Source organism: Ovis aries, chromosome 21 (genome assembly GCF_016772045.2).
Source record: "Ovis aries strain OAR_USU_Benz2616 breed Rambouillet chromosome 21, ARS-UI_Ramb_v3.0, whole genome shotgun sequence".
Taxonomy (NCBI): Eukaryota; Metazoa; Chordata; class Mammalia; order Artiodactyla; family Bovidae; genus Ovis; species Ovis aries.
In genome coordinates, this window is record NC_056074.1 from 44,406,058 (window position 1) to 44,419,884 (window position 13,827).

General features: G+C 54.3%; 1 protein-coding gene across 2 annotated transcripts in view; it reads right to left on the minus strand.

Annotated features, from left to right (window-relative positions):
• SHANK2 (SH3 and multiple ankyrin repeat domains 2) overlaps positions 1–13,827 on the minus strand; it is a 513,188-nt gene that overhangs the window by 451,218 nt on the left and 48,143 nt on the right. The gene's annotated exons all lie outside the window — the stretch shown is intronic.

Here is a 13,827-nt window from a genome sequence, read left to right on the forward strand (position 1 = left end):
AGAATACTGGTGTGGGTCGCCATTTCCTTCTCCAGGGAATTTTCCCAGCCCAGGGATCAAACCGGCATCTCCTGCACTGGCAGGCGGATTCTCCGCCACTGAGCCACCAGGGAAGCCCATGGAAAAACGGCATAGATGATCTTATTCGCAAAGCAGACCTGCAGACACAGACGTAGAGAACAAAAGTACGGACACCGAGGCGGGCGAAGGGGATGGAAGGAATCGGGAGATTGGGACCGACACGTACATACGATTCACAACGGTGCCTAAAACAGGTAAGTAATGAGAGCCCACTGTACGGCCCAGGAAGCTCTGCTCAGTGCTCTGTGATGACAGAAACGGGAAGGAGATCCGAAAAGGAGAGAGAGACATATATAATATAAATATGCTTAATATAGTCGATCCACTCTGCCGTACAGCAGAAACTAACACGACATTGTCAAGCAACTACACGCCAATAAAAGTTTAAAATTCTTTTAGAAATAAATATCAAGTACTCAGACAAAACTGAAAAGAAAAAGAAAAATCACGGCAAGAGAATTCTACGTAACAGAGTAAACTGCTCTCCAAACCCGTCCTGGGCCCTGAGAAGCGGAGATGACGGCAACAGTTGTTTTCTAAGATGTCATAGGAGTAAGAAGCTTGAAACACACAAAGCTTGAAAGAACGGTAAATATCACACTGCATGCTTAGAGTGAGCTGTCTGCGGGCCAAGGGAAGAACCATCAACAACACAGGCTGAGTTACATATCTCTTCAGATCACCTCCTCGGCACACTCACAGTCCTCAAGTGAGACTTAAATTCAGCTCATTCTTGACTTTCTCCAGGAAAAAGCCAGGAGGAGGAGGGGACCTGACAAAGCCTTCGGGGGTCATCGTGCTGCGGGGGGCCCCCGCATCACCCCATTCCGGATACGGAGCTGGAAACACAGAGCCCAGTGCTTTCAGCAAGAAAGCAGGATATTCTGAAAGAAATCCCTGCTTCTGAGCACGTCTTTCATTGCAAAAGAAGCACGCTTCGTGTCATCCTCAATGCTTTCATGATGCATTTCAAAGACTGTCAATAAACAGAACCTGCCAGGAGTCATTTAAAGGTGCATCGAGGGATGTCTGGCCTCTAAGAGCTGCTCACCTGCCACTTGCAAACCTCTGTCCCCTCAAACCGTGACTGGGACGGTTTCCAAATGCAATTGCCCAAGTGAAATGATGCTTTCTGCTGTGGACAAAGATCCATCAGGCTGGACTCGTGGTGGAGAACAGCCAAATGCTGTCACAGGCCACACACGAAGGGATGTACACAGAAGGGGGAAAACCATGGGTGACCTTGACCGAGAAGGACAGCCTGGTCTGAGGAAGGGGACGACCAGGAGCCACACTGGGGTGCTTCTGAATGTTTAAACATCAAGAAAGGCCATGGGTTAGGGTTTTTGCAATCAGAGTAACATTTTTCAAAGAATAAGGGTTTGAGAGCAGCCCCTGACGCTGTGATGAGGTGGTGGGCAGACCTGGTGACCTTTGAGGGGCTAGCTAGCGGTCCTCTGCACCATCAAGGTCCTGGCACCCGAGAGGCACTGGCTTGGGCTCTGCCAGAGATTCCCGCCCTCCCTGGAGATGAGTTCATTTTCCTTGTTGGTCCCCATGATTTCCGGCAAGCCCAGAGCAAAGTGGAGGATCTGACGATGGCTAAGAGGTCCTCCTAGAAGCGGTAAGAGCAGAAGGAGGATTAAGCCGTGCTGACCGCAGACACAAAGTGCTCACCACGTGCCCGCGAAGAAGCTGCGTCAAATCCATCATCTTCTCCCCGTGTTCTCCTGGCGGAGGTATCAGCAGCCCCAAGCCCAGAAGGGAACACCCTGGACCCTCAGGTCCGCCCCCAGCATCACACAGCTGCCAGAGGCGGGGCTGGAACGCATGGACCTGAGGGCTGAGGCATTTCAACTTGGCTCCACAGCACAGGATGGAGCTGCGAATTGGGATGGTTCACCCAAGGCGCCGTGAAGTGGATTCTGGGGGAGATAGGGAGACGGGGGGAGGTGTGGCCCAGCACCCAGAGCCAGACGCTGCGCCCACCAAGTGGAGTGAGAGCTCCAGTCCGTCCACCTAGAAGGGAGGGTGTGAGCGGAGCATCAGAACTGGGCGCCACAGAACTCCAACCACAGATATCTCTGAGGGCCTCCACCTCGGCTTTGACACAGAAAATTAAATACTGATGCTTCGCGCCCTCTTTCTGCCCGTTCTGGACCATTCTCATCAGTCCGGGACACGACACGGGGGAGGAGGAGAACTCTGCTCTTCCCCAGGGTGGCCTCTGAACCACAGTATTCCCACCATGATGTGGGATTTATGAAGCTTCTGACAGGACGTGCAATAATTCCAGAGCCAGGCATTATTTTCTCGAAGGGATTTAAGTGGGTATTAACACACAGCTTAAGAGGATGAGCACACCAAGCCAGACGTCTACCATCCAGGCTGCAGAGCTCCCGAGAGCTGGACCGATCGCGCTCATAGACAAGCATCAGCCTCACACCTAACAGGAAGAGGCAGTGCAGAATGCTTACAACAGACAAAGCTGGGGCTGGTTAAACAGGCGTTTAATTTTTTTAATGATACGTATGAAAATAAAGGTCCTCCTGGCCTTTAGTGAGCTGCCCCGGGACATGAATGACAACCAGCTCGGTCACAGCCCAACTTTCTCACAGGCTTTCACCAGAGATCCCCTGAACCTTCCCCTTTGGTTTAAACAACCGCTGACGTCTCAATCTCCTGATTAAAACCGTGAAGTGTAAACCACTGCACTTACGGACAGTGAGGCTGATTATCACCACGTCACAGAGAAACTAGAGGCAGGGGGGAGTCAGGGACCAGGGGGAGGGGGCTCTCCTTGGCCTTCCCAAGCAATTAACAAAACCACAAAGAAAACCAGATTCCATGCTTCTGTCCCCGCCAAGTGACCCAAACGCACACTACAAAGGACGAAACAGTGTGGCTCAGAGTAGAGATAAACATCCAAACCACATATTTCTGCAGGGCAAAGAGAAAAAATGGACAGACGGATGGACAGACAGATGGATCGCTGGCTGACTGGCTCAGCCGGTGGAGGGATAGATGGATGAATGGATGGACAACTGGATGGAGAGATGGATGGGTGGATGGATGGACAGATGGATGGATGGATGGACGGACAGATGGATGGATGGACAGATGGACGGACAACTGGATGGAGAGATGGATGGGTGGGCAGATGAATGGATGGATGGATGGACAAATGGAGAGATGGATGGATAGATGGACGAGTATATGGAGAGATGGATAGATGGATGGATGGATGAATAAATGGATGGATAATAACAAAAAAGACAAACCTTAAAACATAACATCTAGTGGAAAACAAATTACAAATGACATGCCCAGCATGATACCAGGTTATCTATAATTTCTTTTTTTTACTCAACAACACAATACCATATAGTGACCACTGACACACAGAAAAACAAGGGACAAGTGGGGTTCGTCACAATATTTGTCCCCGAGCAGAATGGCAAGGAGGGTGAGAGAGACACTGGCTTTATCTGAAACATTCTAACCCTATAACTAAAAAATGACAAAATGTTAACCACTATCAATCCTGCATAATGAATAATAAAAACTGGTACAGATGGTATTATTCTTTGTCTTTTCCTACATTTTCAGTTTTCTCTAAACTGAAAAAAGACACAACCATCTGGAACCTGAGGCGTTCCTCGGTCTCTCGAGGGCTTCCCTGGCTGGACGGGAGTCGGCCTTGGACCACGCTCCACGGCTGGAAACACCGTTCTCGAATGAAGGACGTGACCGCTGTTGTCTCCTTCTGCCCATCAAGTCCTCTTTGAGGACAGAACATGTACTCAGGTCAGGGTCACACACAACTAACTTTCTAATTAAGTCTAAAATCCCAAACGGATTTCCTTGTGGTCAGCAAACACGCAGGTAGGTAAGGAAAACCTGAAAATAAGATGGCAGAGTGACAGAGAGCACTTTCGGAGACGAGAGTGTTTCTGTCTCTGTGTGGCCCGGGCTGTGGGCGACCCGTGAGGCCAGCGAACGGAGACGTTTAAGGCGTCTGCGGGATAAGCGCTGTCCTGGGGGGAAGACTTGTGGGGAGGGGCTTCTCTCCAACAGGAGAGGCGGACAGCAGGAGTGAATAAATAGAAGCCTCCCTCCCAGGCCACACGTCGCCTGATGCCACGGACACAGAACCTCCAGGACAGGCAAATCCATTGAGACAGAAGGCGGACCAGTGGTTGCCAGGGACTGGGGGAGGGGCGGGGGACCCCTGGGGGAGGGGGTGGGGAATCCCTGCCAATGTGTATGGGGTTTCTTTTTGGGGTGATAAAAATAAGATTGACTGTGGTGGTGGGTACCCTCACCTCTAAATTAACTAAAATTCACTGAATTGTACACTTTTAAATGGGAAAACGTTATGGTCCATGCACGGTATGTGAATGACATCTCTATTTCTAAAAGAAAAGGAGTCTGTTTTTGTTCCTTTCCCAAGAAGGTGCAAAGATGCAGGCAGTACATTTAAAACCACGTTGCCGCCAGTCACCCTCAAGGACCCTTTCTCTCCTGGCCGAGCACACGCTCCTGAAGAGTCACATCTGCTGTGATGACCCCGACTCTGTCATCAGGAACCTGCCCCCCATCTTCACCTTCTCCTGCTGCCCCTGGTCCCAGATTCTTGCAGGGACCCCCCTACCTGCCTCTGCTTCCTTCCGTCCTCCCCTGAGAGAAGCTGAGAGGAGAGGTCACACGCTCTGCACCAAACCTTCCCAAAGCCTTCACTGTTCTTCAGGGGGAATCACACCCCCCACCCCACCTCAGCCCCGAGCACCTGCCCAGCTGGCAGCCTTGGCCTTCTCCACTGCTCTGACACACCAAGCCCGTTCATTCCCGCCTCAGGCATGCCACTGCTGCAACCCTCTGCCCAGAAGCTTCTAGCCAAAAAGCTTTACAAGCTAATCTCTCATCACCTGGGGCTCAACTCAGATGTCACCCCTCGTGCAGTGCAGGCGAGGGCTGAGATGAACTCGTGATGTCCTAAACGTGGGCCTGGAGGATCTGCAGGGGACGGGGCGCCGTGTACGCCTGATCTGACCCTAAAAACAGAAAGCCTCGCAGAGGGAGGGGGGTTCTACGACAAAGTGGCAACTGGGTTCACATTTAAAAAATCACTTTCGGCAGGTGCAGAACGCTTCTGAGGAAAGAGGTGTCTGCAGCCCCCCAGAGGGAAGATGGGGGAGACGGGGCTGTGGTGAGGAGACAGTGATGCGGGTTGAAAAGGATTCAGCAGGTCAAGCGCAGGGCCTGGCAGTGCACTGGCGGAGGGGCGATGGCAGCCCTGGAGAACTCCTGGGTTCTGGCTCAGACCAAGAATCAGAGAAGGTTCACAGCCCAAAATGGGAGCCACCCAACCGACCATCACCAGGGGGATGGAATGAGCCACATGATCGGTGAGTTACGACTTGGCGATAAAAAGAAAGAAGACACAGACAGACGCTACCATGTGGGTGAGCCTCACGGCCACGCTGCTGGGTGAGAGCAGCCAGACGTGAAAGCCCACACACCACGTGACGTGCTCACGTGGATCGTCCAGAAGAGGGGACTCAGTGTGTGGAGACAGAACATGGCCAGCAATAGTCAGGCCTGGAAGGGGGACTGAGGACGAGCGGCAGATAAACACCGCAGGGGACGGGCAGAGTCCAGACCCGGATGGTGGGTGCACAGCTCAGCAGACGCACTGAAAACCGCTGGATGGCGCCCTTCAAGGGATGAACTTCGTGGCCTGTGATGACACCTCCATAAGCTTGGGTCTTTCCATGGTAACCACTGGGGGAGAGAGGGACCCTGCGGGCCAGGTTTGGAGGGTCAGACGGAAGGGGACAGCGTGGCGGCATCTGGTCTGGACCATCTGAGTCGAGGGGCCTCTGAGCTTCCGACTGAGAACGTGTCAAGGGAGAAATGAAGTCTGTGCCCCGGACGGGAGGTCCAGCCGGAGACGTGACCATGGCCAGAGGGTGCTGGACAGACGTGGGTGGTAACAGGGCCTCCTGTGGGGTGGCGGGGGGGCCGGGGAGAGCCTCGCCGAGCCCAGCTGTCGTGAGAGATGAGATTCCCCTGAGAAGGAATCCTGTCTGAATAAGACAAGCCCGGGCAGCAGGGAGCCCTGAGGGCTGGGCTGCAGCGGCCAGGCTCGGCCAACCAGTCCCTTGGCCCGAGCCTCCCGCTCTCCGCTGACCCAGTGCCTGGAAGTCCAGAGAATACAGCAGAAGGTCCATCCAACCCACCTCATCCCACACTGGGAAAAACACATCCTAGGGAACCGAGGCCACATCTGGGAGAGGAACCAAGTCTGGAAGGAGACTCCAACACCCGGGGAGCCCAGAGTGATGAATGGGACACCTGCCTGGTCATGCGCTCTGATGGAGCATCTCAAAGCAACCAGCCACTCCTGCACAGGCCCTTCCAGAACCTTCTGTCATGATGCATGCCCACCTCCTGGTCTTTGTAGTGCCAGAGGCCAGCCATAGGGGCTGGATTCTCATCTACCGCAGGAGGAGATGGACTCAAAACTGCCAGGACAGGATAAAGTCCTCCCCTTACTAAACAACACAGGAAGCCTCAGATGTGAAAAGCAAACATGACGGTTGTCTACAGCAACAGGATAAAGGAGGGATTAAAGACCCCACGGAGGAGGAGGAGAAGCCTCTTCAGGCTTGGCGTTCTGTTTGGAGCCTCAGTGATGAGCAGGAGGGCTGAGGTCCTTGGATTGAGCCCATTTGATGCCCTGACTGAAGGCAAGTGATGGATCCAGAAGTGCGGCTGTCAGCTGATGTGTGTGGCTGGGTGGTCGAGGCAGGTGGGCGGGGATGCGGGATGCTGCGGGGATGCGGGATGCTATGGGATACTGCTCTTGGGGAGAAATTTGAGTATGAGACAAACGGGCGAAAGGAGATGAATTGTGGCCTAGGGGTGAGGAGAGCCCCTGAGACACGAATTCCAAATTACATAAACGTGAAGCTGCAGCTATCTAACAGACGGAAGCACTGATTAAAACACAAAGGCCTTTTCCCAAAGCCTCTGCCAGGCAGACCAGGCCCAGGGACCCCTGTTAACTTGCCCAGGCGGGTTGTGGGGACCGACACGAGGGCTGGCAGCTCCCTGCAGCTACTTGGTGCCAACTCTTGGGTGGAGGTGGGCGAGGGGGCTGAAGCCACAGACACCCAGGGGAACCCAGAGAGCGCATCCCTGTCCCCTCTGCGTTCTGCGCCGTCCATGTGACGTGACATTCAGGGAGGCTGGACAGGACTGTGAGGGCCCCAGTGCCAGCGCTGGCCCCACGTCTGTTTGCTGTGCCCCAAACAGAACACAAGAGCTACAGTTTCTATTGATGTTGGCGCATGCCTCCTGCTTAAAAGGCCAGATTAATGGACGCATGCCAACCCTCAACCCCACAGTGAGCTCCCTGTCCATCTGGGATGCTCCAGCACACAGCAGGAATGCCCGCCTGCCACGCCCGGGAGCCCACTCGATGGCACCCTGCGTGGTCTGAGCACCCCCCACACCCGGGATTCTGATCACCAGAGCGTGCAGCGACCTGAGGGGCTGTTCCTGGAGGACCAGCACTCTCCACCCTAAGCTCAACACTCCAGTCCCACTGAGATGCAGAAAGAGGGGTCACTCGGGCCAAGAAGTAGGTCCAGACCCCACCTGGGGAGGGACCCCACCTCGTGCAGAAGCAGCACCACCACGTGAGCTCCTGAGAGGCTGCGGGCGGGCGCTGGGCTGAGGAACCTGCTCGGCAGCGTCGAGAGCCCTCCGGGCAGGATCCCAGGGCTCACCAAGGCAAGGGCCTTCTCAAGGGAACAAAGGCCGCTCTGTCCCCAGTGCTCACACCCTTGGGATTTCTAGTCTCAGGCTCCAGGGCCTTTGTCTGTCTCAGGACAAAGCAAAGAGAAGAGAGGTGGTCTTCAGAAGTTTCTGGAAACTGTTATGCCCCTGGGAATGGAGTCCAGACCCTGAAAGGATCTTCCTTTGGGGAAGACTCTTCCTTTTGCAGAGCAGCTGTGTCTCCACCAGTAACTCCCGATGGTCTGGCAGTTCAGTCGCTCAGTCGAGTCTGACTCTTCGTGAGCCCATGGACTGAAGCCCGCCAGGCTCCTCTGTCCATATGGACTCTAGCCCACCAGGCTCCTCTGTCCATGGGATTCTCCAGGCAAGAACACTGGAGTGGGCTGCCATTCCCTCCTCCAGGGGATCTTCCCGACCCAGGGATCGAACCTGAGTCTCCTGTGTCCCCCATATTGGCAGGCAGATGCCTTACCACTAGCACCACCTAGGAAGCCGCCTATGGGTCCCCAAAGCCCATGGCCTGAGGACAGAACACCTCCTGGCCCCATCACCAGGCCTGGGACAGCCCGGCCTGACATCCTCCACGCGCACCTGGCTGCCCGCAGAACCTCTCAGCAGCCAGGCTAGCAGACGGTCCTCCCCACTGCAAGGAGAAGGGCCTCCCTGGGGTGATGGTGCTGACGGATGGGCTTTGACCAAGGAAAGCCATGGAGGACACAGACAAGCCCAGCCCACTTGGCTCACTGCACACCTGCCAAGGGACCCCAGGTTTGCAGACCTTGAGTACCAGCCCCAGGAACGCGGACAGCCCACCTTGGGGAAATGGCAGAGAAGGGGCACGTGACCTAGTGGCTCCGTCCTCACCCCGCCCTTGACCTTCCCGTTCAGTCTCGGGTCTGGAGTCTGAAATCTGAGGGAAGTGCTTCCCCTGTCTCTGAATCCTCCAGCGTCGATAGACAGTAACAGGATCTAGGGGCTCAGAGGGTTAAGCCTGCAGCGTGAGGATCCATCCATGCCGGGGGGTTGGGGTCACCAGGTCCCTACTCCAGCGCCCTGCAGGGATGAGCAGGGCTGCACCCAGGGGCCGAGAAGGGGTGAAGTCTTGGTCTGACCCAGTGACCCCAAACAATGAAAGCATCCAAAGTTGAAAACAGGCATGACCTACAGCCAGAAACATCCCCCTTGGATGCTCCAGGGAAACCGAACCCTCTGAGGGGAGAATCCCCCGATGTTCCCTATCAGGGACAAAAATCCAGCTATTTTGTGAGGTGTTTTTTTTTTTTTTTTTGGCCACGTCCTGTGGCATGTGGGATCTTAGTTCCCTGATCGGGGATCAAATCCTCGCCCCCTGCATTGGAAGTGTAGATTTTTAGCCACTGGATTGCCAGAAGTATCCAGACATCATGCACTACTATACTCAAATCTTGACAGATGTGAACTCAAGGTCCTTCTCTCTTCCTTCCTCTGACTGAGCCAGGGTTGGGGCGCAAAGGCTGACTACCCCGCAGAGACCCCTCGTGGCAGGGCTTCTGAGTGGGAGTATCGGGGGTGTCCCTCCACAAGAAGAGGGCAGCTCCCTGCACCAGGAAACCTCAGAGAAGAGAGCCTGGACCTTCTAAAAAGACTCAACACTCCCTGCCCCCTGGGCCTGTGTCTAAAAGGGCCAACCCGAGTGGAGGAGAGAGCTCAGTACTTTGTGCCAGGGAAAACATAATCAGCCGTGAAATCTACTCTGCAAACAACAACTCGGAAGAATAATTTCCAAAAAGAGCAAGCACAGGGCTACAAAAACGAACAGGCAAAGCCACGCGGCCGTGATCAACCAGAAGTCAGACGGGTGCGCCAGAAAATGCTGTACAGAAAGGACAAACAGGGGAAATGACGGGCGATCAGAGCGACGAGAGAAAAGATGACAGGGCAGGGGAGGAAACGCCGATGCTACAAGCGCCTGTGTTCCCACGATGGAGAACAGTATGGAGGTGCCTGAAAACACTGAACACAGAACAACCCTGTGACCCAGCAACCCCACTCCTGGGCATGCATCTGGAGAAAGTCATAATTCAAAACGATACACGCATCTCAGTGCGCACGGCAGCACCGTTTACAACAGCCAGGACCTGGACACGACCTAAATGCCCATCGACAGATACATGCATAAAGAAGACGTGGCACACACAATGGAATATTACTCAGCCATAAAAAGGATGAAATAAGGCCAGCTGCAGCAACATGGATAGACCTAGAGATGACCATCCTAAGTAAGTCAGACGAACACCATACGATAACATGTAGCATCTAAAAAAAGACACAAAACAGAAATAAACTCATAGAAAATAAACTCATGGTTACCAAGGGGAAAGATGGGAGAGGGATAAATTAAGAGTTTGGGACTAACATATACACACATATAAAATAACCAACAAGGACCTCCGGCACAGAACAGGGAGCTATGCTCAATTTTGTAATAACCTTTAAGGGCAAAGAATCTGAAAGAGAATAGATGTTTATACATATTGATACACGTATGTGTATAACTGAATCACTTTGCTATACACCTGAAATTAACACAACATTGTAAATCAACTGTATTTCAATAAAAAGGGGAAACTGTGTCATTGAAACAGAGAGGAGCTCCCAGAGAGGGAAAGGGGAAAAAGGAAACATGTGGGAAACAGACTCCTTCAGGAAAGAGAATGGCCAGCACCAAACACTTCCTGGTGCTTAGTCAACTCAGTCGTGTCCAACTCTTTGTGACCCCAGGGACGGCAGCCCGCCAGGCTCCTCTGTCCGTGGAATTCTCCAGGCGAGAATACTGGAGTGGGTTGCCATGCCCTCCTCCAGAGGACCTTCCCCACCCAGGGATCCAACCCAGGTCTCCGCAATGCAGACAGATGCTTTACCATCTGAGCCACCTGGGTTAGTAACTGAAGTCAATCCAGTAAAGAAAAAAAAAAATCAAGTCCTGGACAAGATACGTCTAGCACAAGCTCAGGGCAAGCAGAATATCAAACAACATCCCTGTAGGTCTGGGGCGACGTGGGGCAGGGACTACAGCTCAAAGCTTCCACAGGAAAACCGCATACAAGCTGACATGTTCACATACACACTTCTTACTCTTTGCGGATTATGTATTTGGGGATTTGGCTACTTGCTAAAATTTCCTGGTAACCCCAGATCAGTACGAGCAGCACCGCTGTGACCACTCGCACACACAGCAGCCACGCCGGTCCCCAGCCGGGTCTGAGCAGAGACCCAGCTAGCTCCCTTCTGGGTCCGCTGTGATCTTATAAACAAGTGTTTACCCGGGTCTATTCAGGGCCCTGTTTTGCACTTTGGTGCTTTTTGTTGGCGGTCCTGAGGTTTAAAATGGCCCCCAGGCACAGAGCTGAAGCGGGGTCTGGTGTCCATGGACAGGAAGGCAGTGATGAGCCTCAGGGAGAAATCACGAGTCAGGTGAGCCCCTCCAGGTGTGAGTCAGAGGCTGCTGGCCTGAGCCTGGCGCTAATCCTGAGTCAACTGCGTGAATTAAGTAGTACTCTTGACACAAAAACGCACAGGCAACGAGGCTGTGCACTGCTCCACGGATGAGGATGCAGCCAGAGGCACTCGGGACCCTCACCCACTGCATCCCCTGCGGGCGATGGACTTCAAAGAGCATCACGACCACCAGCAGTGAGACCAGCAGGCCGGTCACAGGGGAGGCACTGCCCCCAAGACCTCCTCCTGAGAAAATCCTGGATGGTCAGCTCCAACCACGTAAGAGGTGGGACGGAAAGCAGAGCAGTGGCAAGAGAAGGCCTCTGTGCACCGGCAACGAGCCCTGACCGTGGAGAGGGACTGAGAGCCCAGGGCCTGAAGGCAGGCAGGCGTCACGCGGGGTGGGCGGCGACCCCGGGCAGAGCGCTCCACACCGGCAAGAATCGGTGGGTGGGGAGGAGAGGCCTCACGTGTACACGTGTGTGTGTGAGTGTGTGTGTGTGTGCACGTGCAAAACAGCTGCTTGTTCTCCACACACTGACCTCTTCCTTCCCAGTCTCAGAGCTCAGCTACGTTCCGCAGCCTCCTCTGCGGCCAGGTACGTGGGTCAAATGCATGGGTCAGATGCGTAAGCATGTGGTCAGCTGCAGGTCAAGTGCATGGGTCAAGAGCATGGGTCAGGTGTGTGCAGTCAGGAGCAGCCTCCAGAGGACACAAGGGAAGGTGGGAGGAGAGATGTGGTCCAGGAGTTTCCTCTTTCCCTCCCTCTGAGAGGCCCAAGAAGGACTCCAGAGTCCAGGGAGCCTGAGTCCCTGAATGGCTGCGTGGATGCAAACCACCCCCTCCTCATCCCTGCCAATCCCCAGGGGACTGAAAAATACCACATCTATATGTCAGGATGCCTGAGGCTTGGAGGGCTGCTTATTACAGCAATTAGTTTAATCCACCCCCAATGTACAGGGAGAGAACACTAAGTTCCTTACAGCCAAAAAAAAAAAAAAAAAAAAACCAAAAAACCAGGAGGGAAAAAACTGTAATCAAAACTGAAAACCAATAAAGAGATCAGCCTCCCAGTGTTTTGTAATCATTGCTTTTAACTTGATAGATTCATTTGGAAACAGTCTCTCTTGTGGCAAAAAAATAATAATAATAAAGTTCAGCTTTTTCTTCATTGACTTTTTCTCCCTTTACTTTCAAATTAAGTCACCTTAACGAGGCTGATTTATCAACAGCATATGTACTTTGAGTCTGTGCTTACCCAGGCCACCCATTACCTGCAACCCTTTGGAGAGACGCGTCTGAAATGTTCATGAAACGTCAGTGACAACCACTCCTGGAGCTGGCGTCTGTGCTTTTCCATATGACCTGCTGCTGCTGCTGCTGCTGCTAAGTCGCTTCGGTCAGGTCCGACTCTGTGGGACCCCATAGACGGCAGCCCACCAGGCTCCGCCGTCCCTGGGATTCTCCAGGCAAGAACACTGGAGTGGGTTGCCATTGCCTTCTCCAATGCATATGACCTGAAGCTTTTATAATAATCACGTAACTTTCATAAGAGATGTCAGATGACATGGAAGGAAGAATGAACACTGGGCCTGCCCTTCTGCCAGGTTGGTTCTCTCCCTGGAAAGTGGGGTCATGAGAGCTCACCCTGAGATGACCCCAGGGCACAGCACTCTCGGCCCAGGTAGGGCCCCTCCCCAGGAGCGGGGTTTCCCGGAGACCTGAGGTGCAGGAGACTGGCCTTGGGTGGGAGCCCAAGGGCCACACGGGCGCCCATCGGCCAGGAGGTGGCGCCGCGGGCCTCCCCAGTCCCTCTGACCCCAGCCAGGCCCCTTCCCAGCAGGGCCTTCAAGCTCACAGGCTGGAGCCTCCCAGAGGCCGTCTACACCCACCCCAGCCCAGTCTACACCCGCCCCAACCCCGCCTCTCCCACCTCCTCTCTAAACTCTAACATGAGGGGTCCTCTTGGGCCCCACGGAGACCTAAGGAGCAGAGATGACGAGAAAGGAGATGCCTCAGAGGAAAGCCCACCCAGCACGGGCTGAGACCCCGGTCAGCTGATCCCAAGAGACAAGAAGCCCCACTGGGAGGCACCCACTTGGCCTGACTGTGGGTCTGTGCGCCGCCTGCCAGCCTCCAGAAAGCCCCTCCTGCGGTCACCGAACCGTTCCAGCACCCCCGCGGGCCCGGACGTCACATCCGTTAGCCAGAGCCTGGACGTGACTCTGCAGGGGGCTCAGGTTCAGCCCTGCCCAGCCCAAGGGGTTCCCCCCACCATGCCTGGTGCAGCCCCCCGCCCCCTCCAGGCTCCACCCACCCAGCTTCAGCATGCGCCCTGTCCGCCCCAGAGGGAGCCCCTCCTGCGTTCTCCAAGGCCCCCGGAACAGCACCACGGCCAGGGAGACCGCTCTCCTGCACCCGGCGGCCACCGGGACCTCGTGCAAATTCACCATAGCGGGAATG